Below are 16,585 nucleotides of genomic sequence, written 5' to 3'. Positions count from 1 at the left end.
GGACAGTGGGAGTTCTGCCCCCAGCTGGGCTCTCGCCGGTGGCCCCAACCTCTGGCGCTGCGGGGCTGGGGGCGGGGGAGCCTTCGCCGAGGGCCTGGGAGCCCCCCTGCCTGGGTGCCTCGGCTGTGGGTGAGCAGTGGTTAGCTCACCCTTAACCTAGAAGTCTCTGCTCTTCTGGGGGGTGGCGGGAGGTTGGGGAAGAGGCCAAAGCGAACGTGGGCGCAGCATTTGTAATCTAGTCTGAACCCAAGCTCTCTCCCTCAATAAAAATAAGGATTTCAAGATCAAAAACTCGACTCGTCTCCCAGGTCCCTAATAAAACCTGTAGCTGTCTCAGACACAGGTTTCAAAAGCGAGGTCACACCCCTGACCCAGGTTGTTGCTTCCCGAGCACATTTAAGGCCACTGACATGGGCTGCGTGTGGGAACTCGTCTCCTCTTTGTATTTTTCACTTCTTTCCCGGGTTGTAGCAGTTTCCTCTACCTGAGTCCCGCCGCCAAATACAACAGCTCCTTCCTTCCTCCACCTTTCCCTCCCACTAGATTCACTGCTACAACCCACCCAGAGCAAAATTTAGATGCAAGTGAATGCCTTTACATAGCTACAAATCATTGAAGGGTGAAAGTAATCTGAAAGTCCAGATTATGAAATGATTCATAAAACCACAGCAACCCTGTCCTCACTTCTGATACTATTACTTGGGCGTTTCTCTGCTCCCCGTTACAAGTTGCAATTATCTATCAACATGATCCTGAGCAGGATGGTGAGAGTTAAAGATGTATGGGGAGGGCTGTCGTTTCTGAGACACCGGACTCCACCACCCGCCCATACATATAATCTTGGTTTGGGTCAAAGTGGATACATTTTACTGGAAACTAATCTCCTTCACTTCTAATAGTACACAGCAGCAATGTTTTCTTACGCATCTATGCTACAGATGAGTTTGATTTTAACTTTTCTTAACCACGTATTGTTCCAAAGTGTGTTCCACTTTGTGTGCCTGCCTCACCTCGGCACTCCAGAATGTAAGAGCTGGCAGGGACCTTCAGAACCCTGTGGCTCAAACCCTCTCTTTCCACCACTGAGGAAATTGAGAGCAGGAGAGGTTTCCTGTCCAGGGACACACATCCAGTAGATGGCAGAGCCAGGTCTCCTAACCCTCAGGCTGGTTCATTTTCTCTTTCTTTCCTTCCTAATGGTTCAGGTTTTGCCTGGATTCGCCTGTGCTGTAGTCTGCAGATCCTCCTCTCTTACAAGGGATTCAAAATGGCTTCTGCTCATTCCCTGGGCTGCCTGCAGATGTTTCCTAGATGTGGCCTGTGGTCGCTGATATTTATATGCAGCTGTCACTGGCCTTTGGTATCACTATGCACTAGTTCAACTAAAACGCAGATTCCAGAAGGCCAAGGGTGATGATACCCAAGAGAGCAGTGAGAGAGGCAGTGCCCAAAACTAGTTTCAAAGTCAGGGCTTTCCACCTTATTGACAGAAAATATTTCACCTGCGATCCACGTGAGAGGTCTCACCTTTATTTTTGTACACCTAAGGAGCTATACATAATTTCCTGGATTAGAGAAGGGGGGAGAGGGACAGGAAAATTAGGGTAGGCCTCAAAGCCATATTTTATACACTATTCCCGGAATTAGATCACTGTTGACATTTTAACATAATTGCTAGACTACCCAGGAATTCTGTATTATACATAAGCATAAATCCACATGTATAAATACCCAAACTACCACATAGATGTAAAAGGAGATATTCTAGAGTATTACAACATACCACAAGAGTTTGATTTTATTCATGGAATTAATATCTTACATAAAAGTAGAAAATTAATATCTCTCCCCTACACACCCTGAATCTTTCTTCAATTAATATGTGGGAGCACCATTTTGTGGCTTTGTTACTCTGGAAAAGTAAATGAGTCACAGTCACGCCACCTTAAGAAAGGCTGTGCTTAAATCGACCTTGCTGCGATCTGAACGCGTTTTGGTTACAGGCAAGGCACCGGAGATCGGTAAGGCAAATAATGAGTAGTAGCGACGAAGCGTGAAAAAAATACTATGGAGTCCCCAAGGGAAGAGGGAACGCGGAGATCCGAGCGAGCGCCATCCTCCTTGCGGAAAGTGGGCGGCTGCAAAAGAGTAAGCCAGGGTGAAAAATTTCAGAAAAACACTGCGAAGGCGGAGCTTGGGTAGAAGACAGAAAGTTCCCCTCGCACTGCTCTAAAATGGGCTCTGCTTCCCCAAGACCCAGAATCTAGTCCTGAGCCGTGTTTCTGTCGTTTTCACCCCTGACGGTTTCCTACTTAGAGCTGAGAAGTGTCGCCTAAGCCAGCCAAGATTTCTGTGTCCTTCACAAACTGACACAGAAGCAGACACCAAAATAACTTTAAACACCTGCGTAGTAGACAAGGGTCCAAACGGGGTGGTAGGGCCAGCTCGCCTCCCAGATGCAGTCCTAGGGGCGAGGATGGGGGGTGGGTACTTGGGCAGCCCCGAATGTTTCTGCGAAAGTCCGAGTTTCCTGGCCCAGTTGCCCCTCCCACCACAAGTACGAGCTTTTAATCCTTCCTGGACGATGTTGATAATAAGGCAGCTTTCACTCAATTTCACTATCCTCCTAAACCCACACACTTTTACAGTTTGAAGACTTCACGGTCATCTGTTTCTGACATTTTCATTCAACTTAACAAATATTTATTAGGCCCCTTCCATTAATTTGCTTATTCTTTTTTTCTTTCAACAAATAGTTACAGACTGCCTTGGATATGCCAGGCCTTATCCTAGGCTCTGGGGATAGAGAAGTAAACAAACAGATTTAGACTAGGATGAAGCTTACTTCTAAGTAGGGGGAGGGGAGACAGAAAATAAACCCCAAAATACATGACTAAAATACATACTATGTAAGGAAGTGATACATGCTATGGAGAAACCCTAAGCAGAGGAAAGGAAAACAAAGGGTTTTTTTGAAGTCCCTGTGCGAACAGAGTGGCAGAGAAATGCCTCATTGAGAAATTGGCCTTGGAGAAGCTCAGAAGGCTTGAGAAAGCAAGCCATGCGGGTAGCTGGGGAAAGGGTATCCCAGTAAAAGGAACAGCAAATGCAAAACCCCTAATGTGAGATCTTTGTCCGATGTCTTCCAGGAACAGCAAGGAGCAAGAGGAGAGTGGTAGCAGAAACTCAGGTCGTACAAGACCATGTAGGCCTGTGTGGAGTTTTTATCATGGGAAGCCACTGGGACGCTAGGAAGTTCTGAGCAGGGTGAATGATGTGATCTTACCGTGTTTAAGGTATTCCCCACGGCATTATTCTCAGCAGCAGTGGGGGTAAAAGGATGACTTAAGTCACAAAGCCTGCCTTTAGGGAGTATACTTCATAGGTGTGGGAGGCCACCAGGTGCACAAAAAGCTACAGAGGTAGAAGGCAATACATGGAAGAACAGAAAGAGGAAGTCTTCAAGGAAGTGTTCAAGTCAGTTCTTGAAAAAATGAGAAAAAAATGTCAAGATTATAAGGATGTATTGGTGGGGCTGGTAGTTGGGGGATGGGATCAGACAGTTGGCAGGCCATGGATGGCATGCTGAAAAAAAATCTGTTTATTCAACAAGCAACGGGAACTGATGGAGCTTTTGGTGCAGTAAATAATGTGATCACTGTCCAGGCTTGTCTCTTGAACAAGAGCAAGCCTGGGCCCTGAGAGACAGTGTCCAGGGACAGAGCTAAATGGAAAGCTGGGTAGACAGCCCCATTATGGTGTTAATCCAAAGGAAGCTGGTTGTTGGGCAAAGTGTAATGTGAGGCAAGAGGGTAGAAGCATGGACCATGAGACCAGGATGAGAGTATTTGGAACAGAAGGTGGGAGGCAATCTGGCATGATCACCTGAGCTACAGAGGCATAGCTCTAGATGCTTTGTATGTGGTGATTACAGCCCCCAGAGTAAGTGGAGACGTAAGTGTTAAGGGGCCCAAACTGTCTTGGACAATCAGATCTCTGTATTAGGAAGTGGCATCTGACAAGAGTAAAACGTGGGTCCGATGAACCTGGAGAGGCTGACTCAGTGAGGTAATTTTGGAGCCTGACTGCAGTTGTTCAAGCAAGAGACACAACAGCATTAAGCAGGGCTGTGGAGGAGGGAATGAAATGTACAGAACGAATGTAGGATTGCCTCGGTAGTTAGAAAGGATAAGGAGATTAGAGAAAGATGGAGAAATGGAGGACAACTTTAAGGACTCAAGGTTGGGTATTTCAGAAATACTGTCATTAACGAAGAATAGTAACACAGGGGGTCAATGTGACACAGACTGCTAGCTGTCCACCAAAACCCATTCTTTCTCCCTTAGTATCAGAATTATAACTGGGCTGACAGCTGCCCAGCCACAGTAAATTTCCCAGCCCCTGTGCAAATAGATGTGGCCTTGTGGATTAGGTATTTCCCAACAGAATATAAGAAAAAGGGATATGTGTCTTCCCGGCCTAGCACATAAAACCTGTCACATCAAACTCCTACTTCTGCCTCTCTCTCTTTCCTTTCCTATGGGCTATGAAGGCGAATACTACCGCAATTTTGGAAGCCAAATTTTTTTTTAAGTAAAGCTCTGCACCCAATGTGAGGCTTGAACTCATGACCCCAAGATCGAGTCACATGCTCTACCAACTGAGCACCCCTGGCAGCCACATGTTGAAGAACATAGAACTACATCAGCCTGGGTCCCTGGCCTGACTTGAGAAATAAATAAATAAATAAATAAATAAATAAATAAATAAATAAATTTCTATTTCGTTGAAATTTTGGGTCTATTTGCTATAGCATTTTGTAGTCAATTCTAATTAACGTAGGGGGGAAATCAGGGAATAAGGAATAGGGAAGATTCAGAATTTGATACAGTCAGTGTGTGCATTGAAACTGGATCCCCCGAGAAAAGAAAGAGAGGCTATGTTCCTTAAGAGGGCAACAGAGGGGCGCCTGGGTGGCTCAGTCGGTTGAGCATCTGACTTTGGCTCAGGTCATGATCTCATGGTTCATGGGTTCGAGCCCCGCGTCGGGATCTGTGCTGATGGCTCGGAGCCTGGAGCCTCCTTTGGATTCTGTGTCTCCCTCTTTCTCTCTCTCTCTGCCCCTCCCTTCTCTCTCTCTCTCAGAAGTAAATAATAAACTTTAAAAAGAAAAGAGGGCAACAGAGATGGTATTAGAAACACAAATCTGAACCATAATGTGAAGGGGTGTCATGGTTGGTGGGGATCCATATTTACAAATATGCCATTAACCATATGGCCACATCAGATACTTTGTTACAAAGGTATGGGAATAAGGATGCATGTAGCTTCTCAATCCCTTGATGTCTATGTGGCACTTGAGGTGTGCAACATTGTTTCTTCACTGCCCCAGGCTCTCTTCTCAGAGAGTCTGTCCTCTTACTTAACCTCTTCTGCTGAGGGACAGCAGATTATATGACACTGTTCCCATTCTGATCCTGAAGTTGACCAGATGAGGGGAAAGCAGGTGTCCTATCTGACCTAAACTTGACCAAATTCCTCTAATGAAAATTTGGAATCAGGTCTCAGAAACCGGTTAGTAAATTGTCAGTCAGAGATTAATAAAGTGATGCAGATTCAGAGTTGAAAGAGTTGTTTTAAGAAAGGCATCTTTAGGGGTGCCTGGGTGGCTCAGTCGGTTAAGTGTCTGACTTCAGCTCAGGTCACGATCTCACAATCTGTAAGTTCGAGCCCTGCATTGGGCTGTGTACTGACAGTTCAGAGCCTAGAGCCTGCTTCAGATTCTGTGTCTCCTTTTCTCTCTGCCCCTCCCCCACTCACACTCTGTCTCTCTATGTCTCCCAAAAATGAATAAGTGTTTAAAAAAATTTTTTTTAAAAAGGTATCTTCAGGAGGCACCTGGGTGGCTCAGTCGGTTAAGCATCTGACTCTTGATTTCAGCTCATGACATGGTCTCACAGTTCATGAGATCCAGCCCCTCCTCAGGTTCTGCACTGACCCCACAGAGCCTGCTTGGGATTCTCTCTCTGCCCCTCCCCCCACTGTGTGCCCCCCCCCCCGTAAATAAATAAAAAATTTATTATTTTTTTATTTAAAAAATTTTTATGTTTATTTATTTCTGAGACAGAGAGAGACAGAGCATGAGTGGGGGAGGGGCAGAGAGAGGGAGACACAGAATGCAAAGCAGGCTCCAGGCTCTGAGCTGTCAGCACAGAGCCCGACGTGGGGCTTGAACTCACAAACCGTGAGATCATGACCTGAGCTGAAGTCGGTCGCTCAACCAACTGAGCCATCCAGGTGCCCAATAAAATTTTTTTTTTAATTTTTTTTTAATGTTTTATTCATTTTTGAGACAGAGAGAGACAGAGCATGAACGGGGGAGGGGCAGAGAGAGAGGGAGACACAGAATTGGAAGCAGGCTCCAGGCTCTGAGCCATCAGCCCAGAGCCCGACGCGGGGCTTGAACTCACGGACCGCGAGATCGTGACCTGGCTGAAGTCGGACGCTTAACCGACTGCGCCACCCAGGCGCCCCTAAAAATTTTTTTAAAAAAGCATTGTTATAAAAAAAAAAAAAAAAGAAAGATAGATATCTTCAGCCCACATGTGATGGAGATGCAGATAATGATCTTCTGTAGAGTTCCAGAAGAAAGAAACGGACATGCAAAGAGAGGCAGTGAAGAGACCATGGGATTTAGAAAGACAGATAACCCTTAGCAACCAAAGACTCCCCAGGTTCTGGATCCTGCAACTCATGAGGTTCCTCTCCCTGGACTTAAGTTTTGTGGGACATCCCTATGTTTATAAAACAATTTCCCCCTTCTTTTCCAAGCTAGTTTGTTATGGGTTTCTGTTTGTTGAACCTGAGATGTTCCTGATGAACTCAATGGTTTACATATTTGAAAGCAGCTTCTCTGGTGTTACCACATTTGGCCCTTATAAGACAACCATTATGAGGCCAATGCTATCATGTTGTCTTTCAGATGAAGTCCTAAGACGGAAGGCTGAGTGTTCCAAAGCCAAGGAAGAGAGTGAGGAAGGTACTAGAAGAAGCATGCCTGTTCTCATGAAGCAGAGTCCAGAGTCCATGGTGACGATACTTGAAGAAGATGCAAGGACTCCATAAATTTTATGACTGAGGCATCATTGCCTTAATTTACCTACAATGCACTACACTCCCCCCTCCCCCCCCCCCATCTCTGGGGGAAATGAAAGTTAAATTCCTGGAAAGAAAAATAACATCTTTGAAAGAAATTGGGTTGCAAGAAGGGTATCAAACTGATATGGTGGGGTCATTCTTTAAAGAAAAAAGTGCATCAAGCATTTCTACTTAGAGAAAAATCTTCATTTTCAAGTAAAATATGGTAAGCAAGGGCAGATTTACTAGTATTGCTGGTTTCAAAAGAATGGGAAATAAATAGAAAAACCTGGAGTCATAACCACATACCTGATTTACATGATTTATTTACCTGATTTATTCAGCTTCCAAGACTGGAACATAAGTGGCCAACTTCTGTGAATAGAATATGGAATTTGGGACAATAAATAGGTTCACCACCAATTCACTGTTTTCAATTACATTCTATTCTTTAAATTGAGAAAACATGATGGGGAAAACCTCCTTCGATTATGATCTGTATTTAATTTATGCAAAATTACACCTAAAAAGGGAGGGGAGTGCTCTTTTTCTACTCCTGATCACTCTCTGAATAATTATTCACATGAATATTTGTTCATTCCTTCATTCATTAAATTTTTAATGAGCCCTTACCAGATGCCAGCCTTTCTGGGGACACAGTGGAAAACAAAGATAGCCAAAGTCCTGCTTTCATGGAATTGAGCTTACACTCAAGTGTGAAAGGCAGACAATACACAAACAAATAAGCATAGTTTGTCATGTTGTTACAAGTGCTAAAAGGAAACAAACTACTTTAGGGTACAGAGAGTAATGCCGGCAGATGCAATATTAAGAGGAAAGGATTCTTTGATAAAGCGACATTTGAATAGAGACCTGAATGAAATGAGGGCATGGACTATGTAATTTTCTATGTTCCAGGCAGAGGAAATAGCAAATCCAAGGGCCCTGAGGTAGAAATGTGCCTGGAATGGCTGAAGAACAATAAGGGAAGGGTAAGCCAGAAATAAAGTAGGGCCTGGGAGGTAGGAAATGAAATCAGACAGTAAGTAGGAGCCCAGATTAAAGATTTTAGATTTTATTCCAATCAAGATAAGCCATCTTTGAGCTGAGAGTTTTGATTGGACTTTGGCTAACTTTAATCACTTTGCTGAGTGGGAAGCACTACAAAGAAGCAAGAGAGAAGCAGAAAGACCAGTGAGCAGACCATTGCAGTAATCCAAAAAGGAGGTCATGTCATTTGAGACCAGAATGGTGGCAGTGTAAGGAGAAAAAGGATAGACTTGATAGATGTGTTTTTAAAGACACAGCCAATGGGATTTGCTGAAGGATTGGAAATAGAGCGTGTGCATGAGCGAGAGGAGTCCATAATGATGCCAAGGCTTTTTGGCCTAAGCAACTAAAGAAAAGTTTGGCTATTTACTGAAATGGGGTTGGCTGAAGGATGGACGAATTTTGCTTTGTGTTAAGTCTGAGATATCCATAGACATCCAAATGGAGAGGCTGAGTAAGTAGATGTATACATGAGTCTGGAATTCAGGGGAGAGAGGTTTGTGCTGGAGATACAAATTTGGAAACTTTCAGCATTTAGATGATGGGACTAGAAGCCACAGGACCAGATAAGATCACCAAGGGAGTTTAGACAGAGAAGAGAAGAGGCCTGAACAGTAAGAAATCAAGAAGACGGGGAGGATCTAGGCAAAAGAGACTGGAAAGGAGACACTGATGGAGTAGAAGAGAGCCTAGGGAGAAGTGACCCAGAGAGCAAGTTAAAGAATGTGTCTCAAGGAGGAGAGAATTACTGGTTCAAATGGTTCAATTGCTGCTGACAAGAAATAGGACTGAAGACCTACCACTGGATTTAGCCATGGAGGTCACTGGTAATCTGGACAAGAGTAGTTTTGCTAGACTGGAAGATATGAAAGCCTGACTGCTATCTATCCACATGAATAAAATATGCACACATGTACTAGACATGTACCTAGTCTAAGCAGAGGGTAGCTAGGTTCTAATATCAGGCATCAGTCTGGAAGCAGGCCAGGGGTGGGGTCTGAGCATTGGCAGATGGGAAGTAAACACATTATAAGGGTGCCTCCCATTGCTTACCTGCCCTACTTATTTCCTTGTATGGTTTCACAAGGCTTCCTTCAATATGTTTTCTTAACTTTCCTAAAAATTATCACGTCAACAAACTTCCTTAAACCTCTTTGAAAGGAATAGCTTTGGGAGCCTGTGCTAAGAGAATTAGTATGGAATTAGCTTTGCTTGGGAGTCTCATATTTCAACTAGCTAGTGTTCTGCATAGAAATTCATTGTACAACAGCATCTTCTGTTCCCATCATAATAGACTGTCTTATTTACCAAATAAACAATGTAAGGCTCTAGTATAAATTCTTGGCGTATCAAAAGGGCAATGAGTTGCATTTTTATTTATTTTTGACAAAAAGCCTTTCCTTACTCTGTCATAATGGTATTCTTCTACAAACCTCAATAATCTGCTTAGGATATTCCTGTGTCAGTGGAGTAATTAGATCTCCAGTGTCAAATGCAATTTGTTACCTTTTTTCTTAACTCAGGATTAGATTTTCTGACCTAGAATGTTTCAGAGTAGTTTTCCATCTCTTCCTTTATTGAAGAAACAGAAACATCCAGAATAGTTAGGCCTTCTGTGGCCACATGAGGACAGAAGAGGGTAAGTAATAAGATAGAATTCCCCCTCCCCCCTCCCCCACCCCCCAGCATTCATCAGGCAGGAATGTAATTGACCTGCTGCGCTATTTAAACAGCACAGGAGGGCAGCACAAGGCCAGAACTGTCAGCCCTAATCCTGCAACTATGCCAAACCACAACCATATTTGTAATCTACTTTTTTTTTAATGTTTATTTCTTTATTCTGGGGGAGAGAGAGAGAGAGAGAGAGACCAAGCGCATGAGCAGGGAAGGGCATAGAGAGAGGGAAAGAGAGTATCCCAAGCAGGCTCTGTGCTGTCCGTGCAGAAAAACCCAACTCCGGGATCCATCTCATGAACCATGAGATCATGACCTGAGTCGAAATCAAGTCAGAGGCTTAACTGACTGAGCCTCCCAGGTGCCACTGTAATTTACTTCTTAAAATGCATACACAAGAGTTTCAATCCCCACCAAATTTAATTGAACTATAAATTTACATAGATCTTATTAAATGTTTTCAGATTATTTTATGTATTAATAATAGATACATTACTCACATAGTGATCTGAATTTAACTTTTATCAAAGCAGAGTGTTTCAATAGCTATGCAATCAAGGTAAGTATTATAACCCTTAACAAGCAAGGAAGTACAATAAAGATAAAAGGTGACTTATCTATGGTCACACACAATTAGGCATAAGGTCAATGTAACAACTTAAATCTGATTCTTTTCTTCTAAACTTAGCTCTTTCAGAAAGTCAGCCTCTTCAACATATAAAAACACATATACTGCCTCCATGACATATTCACCTTGAATTCAGATATAAATTGACAGCCTTTTTTGTGTCTCCAGGAGGCCAATTCTTATGCTCTAAACAAAATAAATGCAAAGTAGATAGCACCCAATAGGTATTAGTGACCAACACGCATGATTCCAGTACAGCGCAAAGAGATACCTCCCATTGCATTCTAGTAGGGGTCCTAGATACGGTAGTTATGGAACCCATCAAGTCTACAGCCCCACCAAAGGTTATGGCATGGGCTCCTGACCAAGAGCTATAGTTTATAATGGGGCCTGATACAGAGAGCTCTGCCTGAAAGAAACAAGATGGTAATTAGCTAAGTCAATCTTATACTTTCACTCAAGATTTAGAACAAGGAAGTATGGTGAAAAGAGAAGAGACAGATGCAGAGAGAACACATGTAGGGATCCTGTAGTCACTATGTGCTAGAATGACAGGCCACGGACTTCCTAGGCATAGGTGTCTAGAATTCCCAACATCCCAAATGAACTTTTGATTCCTGTTTACCTGGGACCCTTTCAAGGCCCCACAGTTTTGGCTTTGTATTTTCTAAGGACTTGGCAGTATGGCTAAGAACATGTGAACACACATGCACACATATCCCACACATTCAAGGTAACAAACGGGACTGTTCCTTACAACCAAAAGACTATATACCATCACCCACAGATATTCTTCACAATCAATATAAACCCACATTTAATCCCAACCAGGGTCACACGGAACAAAAGCTTATATGATCAAAGCTGTACTTCATTCACTCAGTATCTATTGATTACTTATGACATGTCAGGCATTATATGAGTGCTGGAGTTACAGAGAGAAATAAACAACAGAGACAAATAAGGCAAGGTCTCTACTTGAGGGGCTCCAAACTCAGCAGGAAAGACATAGGAAGATTATACAAGAAACAAATTATACAAAATTTGGAAAAATTGTATACCGATTGCCTAAGTGGTAGATTCCCTTTTGCTTGTTCGTCATCCTGATAGGGCTCTTCTATCCAAGTCCAGTTTATCAGTTAACACAGATTTGTGTCAGCATATTGTACACCCAAGTGAATAGATGAGAACAGAATTAAATCATCATTCTTGAGTGCTTTCCTCATTGGGATGTAGAATGGTGTAATTAGATGGACACGGTTAATAATTACTACTTTCATCATGACCATTATTTAACATGAGTGCTGGCTTCTCAGGAGTTTAAATGTGGTTTGATGTTTTAGATTTAAGAGTTAGACAACCCTTGGGGCACCTGGGTGGCTCAGTCGGTTAAGTGTTCACCATCTGCTCAGGCCATGACCTCACAGTTTGTGGGTTCGAGCTCTGTGTTGGGCTCTGTGCTGACAGTGTGTGGCCTGCTTGGAGTTCTTTCTCTCCCTCTCTCTTGCCCCTAGACTTCTCGCGCACACACACACACACACACACACACTCTCTCTCTCTCTCTCTCTAAATAAACTTTAAAAAAATTCAACAAATATTTAAGTGTGCGTAATTTTGTGAACCATAAGGGCAATCACTAGAGGAATTTTGAAAAGTGAACAAAATACAATCACTACCTTCAATGGGGGGAGTTTTATTCTATATATACAAACAAAGAGACAATAACATTAATGCAAAGCCAAATATGTGTGCTTTAAAAAGATAGTACAGGGGCGCCTGGGTGGCGCAGTCGGTTAAGCATCCGACTTCGGCTCAGGTCATGATCTCACGGCCTGTGAGTTCGAGCCTCGCGTCGGGCTCTGTGCTGACAGCTCAGAGCCTGGAGCCTGTTTCGGATTCTGTGTCTCCCTCTCTCTCTGACCCTCCCCTGTTCATGCTCCGTCTCTCTCTGTCTCAAAAATAAATAAACGTTAAAAAAAAAATTTTTTTTAATAAAAAAAAAAAAGTACAAGCAAAGTGTTAACGAAGTTTTTAGAGGAGATCAGGGAAGGCTTCAGAGGTTGCTTTTGAAATGGGTCTTGAAAACTCAATGAGTTTTAACTAGTGGGGAGGAGTAACTGAATTAATCAAATGGTACAGCTTATTAAATGTTAACTTGGTAACTTGAAGAGTCATTTTATTCCCCCATTATTGTTTATTGTCACTGTCCAAGATAGCTCACAAATTTACCAATCCTTTCAAAATATAGGAAATTCTCTCTTCGTTTTGCCTATTGACAATCTTATCTCCTACCATAAAAGCTTTATATGCTAGATATAGTCATTATTAGCACATTGCAATTGGTAAATAGGGAAATAATGTCAATATAACTCAGAAATCATGTTGGTTCATGGGGCACCTGGGTGATTCATTCAGTTAAGCATCTGACTCTTGGATTCTGCTCAGGTCATGATCTCACGGTTCATGAGTTGAAGCCCCAAATTGAGCTCCATGCTGCTGCTTGAAATTCTCTCTCCCTCTGTCTTTCAAAATAAATAAATAAACTTAGAAAAAAGAATTATTAAAAAAAGAAAAGAAAAAAGCAGACAATTTCTCAGGAATGCCTTTCCTTAGGATAAATAGAGGTTTGGTAGCTTCAAGAGTCTTTAAGTTTTTCACAATAGTAACTTATATGGTGAAACTGCACAGTGTAAATGAAAGTATAAAAGCATTTTCTCCTGTGTGTGTGTGGGGGGGGGGGTGCTGATTGAGAAGGCTAAATCTTGGATCACATATATTTTTTAATGTTTATTTATTCTTAGAGAGGGGGAGGGGCAGACAGAGAGGGAGAGAGAATCCCAAGCAGGCTCCACACTCAGCAAGGAACCCAAAGTGGGGTTCGATCCCATGAATCATGAGATCATGACCTGAGCTGAAATCAAGAGTCAAACGTTTAACCGACTGAGTCACCCAGGCACCCCTTGAATCGTATTTTTAATTTTGATGAAACTGCTTTTAGTTGGAAGCAGCGTCCTCTAGGACCTACATGTTACAAGAGGGAAGCCCATGTCCCAGGGTTAAAGGTTCTAAAGAAATGCTATATAATAGAAATATGAGACACACATATAATTTTAAGTTTTCTAGTAGCCACATTTTTAAAAAGCAGAGTAGAAAGAAACAGGTGAAATATTTCAACATATAATCAACATAAAAACTATTAATGAGATATTTTACATTCTTTTTTTGATACTAAGTCTTTGAAATCTGCTGTATATTTTACATTTACAGCAAGCACATCACAATTTGGATTAGCACATTTTTTTTTTTTTTCAACGTTTATTTATTTTTTGGACAGAGAGAGACAGAGCATGAACGGGGGAGGGGCAGAGAGAGAGGGAGACACAGAATCAGAAACAGGCTCCAGGCTCTGAGCCATCAGCCCAGAGCCCGACGCGGGGCTCGAACTCATGGACCGCGAGATCGTGACCTGGCTGAAGTCGGACGCTTAACCGACTGCGCCACCCAGGCGCCCTTGGATTAGCACATTTATTTTAATTTTAATTTTTTTTTTTTTTGGATTCACACATTTAAATGCCCAAGAGCCACACATGGCTAATGGATACCGTATTGGGCAGTATAGCTTTAAAGGATGACTGTGAGGTTGAATACAAAGGCCAGTGGAGATTTAATTGGTATTATTTTTTATTAGCATAGTAACTTTTATTGTCCTCAAGTAACAAAGTTGCGTAAGTTTTGAGGGTCTGCTCCTAAACCTATATTTTCTCTAAGTCCTGTTATTTTTTAGTACACCACTTTAAAGAACCTTGTTTTCCCTGTATATGGTTTCTTAGCCTTCCTCTCAGCTATGGGTAGTCATATGATACAGTTCTGAGCAATGTAAAGGGAAGTCTGTTAAGTCATATGGGAAAATGTTTCACCCTGATAAGAGAGAGGCCACAAGGAGAAAGCTTACCTACCACCCCCCCACCCCGACCCCCACCGCATCCCGCCATATCCCTTTCTTTTTGTTTGGAACATTTGATAGAAGAACATGATGTTTGACGCTATGGCAGCCATCTTGTGACTATGAGAGACGAATCTTTAATATGTTGAGGATGGCAGAACAGAAAGGCATCTTTCCTTATCAGAGATTAAAATGCAATGAAGCAGCTAGCCATGCAAATATGGGGGTGGGAGGGAGGTCAGAGCAGAGTCACCTAGCAGAAGGGTGCTTCAGCAGAGAAGATATCCCCAATGGGCATTGCTTAATATTCACAACTAAAGTTCACCCTTTTTTCTTCCATTTCCACCCCCCTCCCTTGCTAATCAGTTCTTTCTGATGAGAACATTCTTGTAGGTATGACAAGAGTGCTAAAATCACTCCCAACACTGAAGAGTGGAGAGTTAGAAGCAGAAGCAAAATTTCCTTGAAGTCCCTTATTTTATCATTAAGGTTTCATGCACAAACACTGCAATTTGGCTGTTATATATGTATTTAACACTTAAAAAAAATTCTTACGGCTTTCTATCCTGAAAAAAATTTCCATCACTCAGTTAATAAGATCATATTCTTTTGATTCAACCAATTTTGAGTAATTGGTAATGCATATCAGATTCATTGTTCATCAATTTCTTATGTGTCTTGAGGTCACAATAATTCAAGAACCCAGATTCACAAAAATACGTGGATAAAAATGACAACAGTTTTTCACTGCTTTATAGCGTCAGGGTAGTTACAGGACACACTGCCCAGAATACTGCTAAAAAATTTTTTTTGTTTTAAATCGTATGGGTAGCTTTTTCAGCTGCTGATTGTGGAAATTTTGGTAAGTGTATTTCCTGAGTCATGTGACAGACTGAATGGATAACCAACCCACTAATGACTTTCTTTTACTCATCAAAGGATTTTTTTCCGGGAACAAAGATGAAACTTTATTTGACCACTTACCAGTGTTACACTAACATTTTTATCACATGTAAATGAACGAGGGGCCTCAAAGGATTCACAGTTCTTTATCAACTCTTCATCCAATTCCCATACTTAATTTTCATTAGAGCCATCTCATCTAGTGCAATAAAAGTATTCAGTTTGTTTTACAGTTGTTGATTGCCTTGACAAAGTAAGCCAGCCGTCTTTATGACTCAGTCTTAATCATTAAGGTGAACAAAGAATCAATTCACCTTATCTACATTTCTTTTCCTTCATGAAGAAAATGTCAATTCAATCCTGGCTTCGAAAACTGGTTATCACCTTCCTCAACCAAATAAGTGTACTTTTAGATAACAGAGCAGGATTTTGAAGTCACTTCTGACTTTGGCACAAATTTGCTTTAAAAGGTAGAGTATCCAAACTAACAAGATTTACTAAATTTTACTATCATTTTGAACATAGAAAAATCCAGGGGCTAGCTTTTTAAAATGGAGGTTCTATGTGAACCTTGCTGGAAACTGTCCAAAGCCTTCAAAATTTGGCCGCACCTGCACACATCCATATGCTTTTCTCTACTTAGTTTCATGCTACCTAAAAATCACACTTTCCTTTCTAGAAATTTTCTTCTGTCCCAAATCCAAGTCTTCAAATTCATCATTTAAAACTTAACAAATAGAGCGCAATAAAGCTACCAAATTACTAACATCTTTGTTTTTATAACAGTTCTAAGATTCGGGTTTAGCTCAATCTACCAGTTATGTAAGTTTGCATCTGAGCACATTAAAATGCATCGTTAGAAATTCTTCCATAAAGATACTTAAAAAAAAAAAAATCAGCTTGCCTGCCTTTTTTTTTTTTCCCTCCCCAAACAGATCCAGTCATGATAACATTAAGTTCCACCAGGTCTTCTCGTTTTTTCTTAGTATCACAGACTTCTAAACCACCTGAAACGGATTCCGAAGGGAACTTAAAACCACCTTTTAACATTTGCTTATTGGTTTGTGCTTTTGATGGCTATTGCTTCTAGAGTTACCTCTCTTTTTGGTTTCTAAATTTGCATGGCTGTCTTTTGACTTTGCTTCAAAAGTCAGTCTTAATCCTGAGGCATTGCTCGAGCAAGACGGCCTTGGGGCTAGGTTTATTTGCATCTTTTCCATAACAGAGCCCATATTTTAAATATGTACCTA

The 16,585-nt window shown here is 41.9% G+C and overlaps 2 long non-coding RNA genes across 2 annotated transcripts; one reads left to right on the top strand and one right to left on the bottom strand.

Annotated features, from left to right (window-relative positions):
- Positions 1-1,780: 1,780 nt before the first annotated feature.
- Positions 1,781-3,835, bottom strand: LOC123590891. The gene is made up of 2 exons (XR_006709018.1): positions 2,404-3,835; positions 1,781-2,138 (listed from the first exon to the last, which is right to left on the bottom strand). It is a non-coding gene; the product is annotated as an uncharacterized LOC123590891 (long non-coding RNA).
- LOC123590890 lies at positions 2,035-7,560 on the top strand. The gene is made up of 2 exons (XR_006709017.1): positions 2,035-2,148; positions 6,983-7,560. It is a non-coding gene; the product is annotated as an uncharacterized LOC123590890 (long non-coding RNA).
- Positions 7,561-16,585: the final 9,025 nt, after the last annotated feature.

The sequence above is a fragment of the Leopardus geoffroyi genome, chromosome B4 (assembly GCF_018350155.1).
Source record: "Leopardus geoffroyi isolate Oge1 chromosome B4, O.geoffroyi_Oge1_pat1.0, whole genome shotgun sequence".
Lineage (NCBI taxonomy): Eukaryota > Metazoa > Chordata > Mammalia > Carnivora > Felidae > Leopardus > Leopardus geoffroyi.
This window is presented reverse-complemented; position numbering and strand designations above follow the sequence as displayed.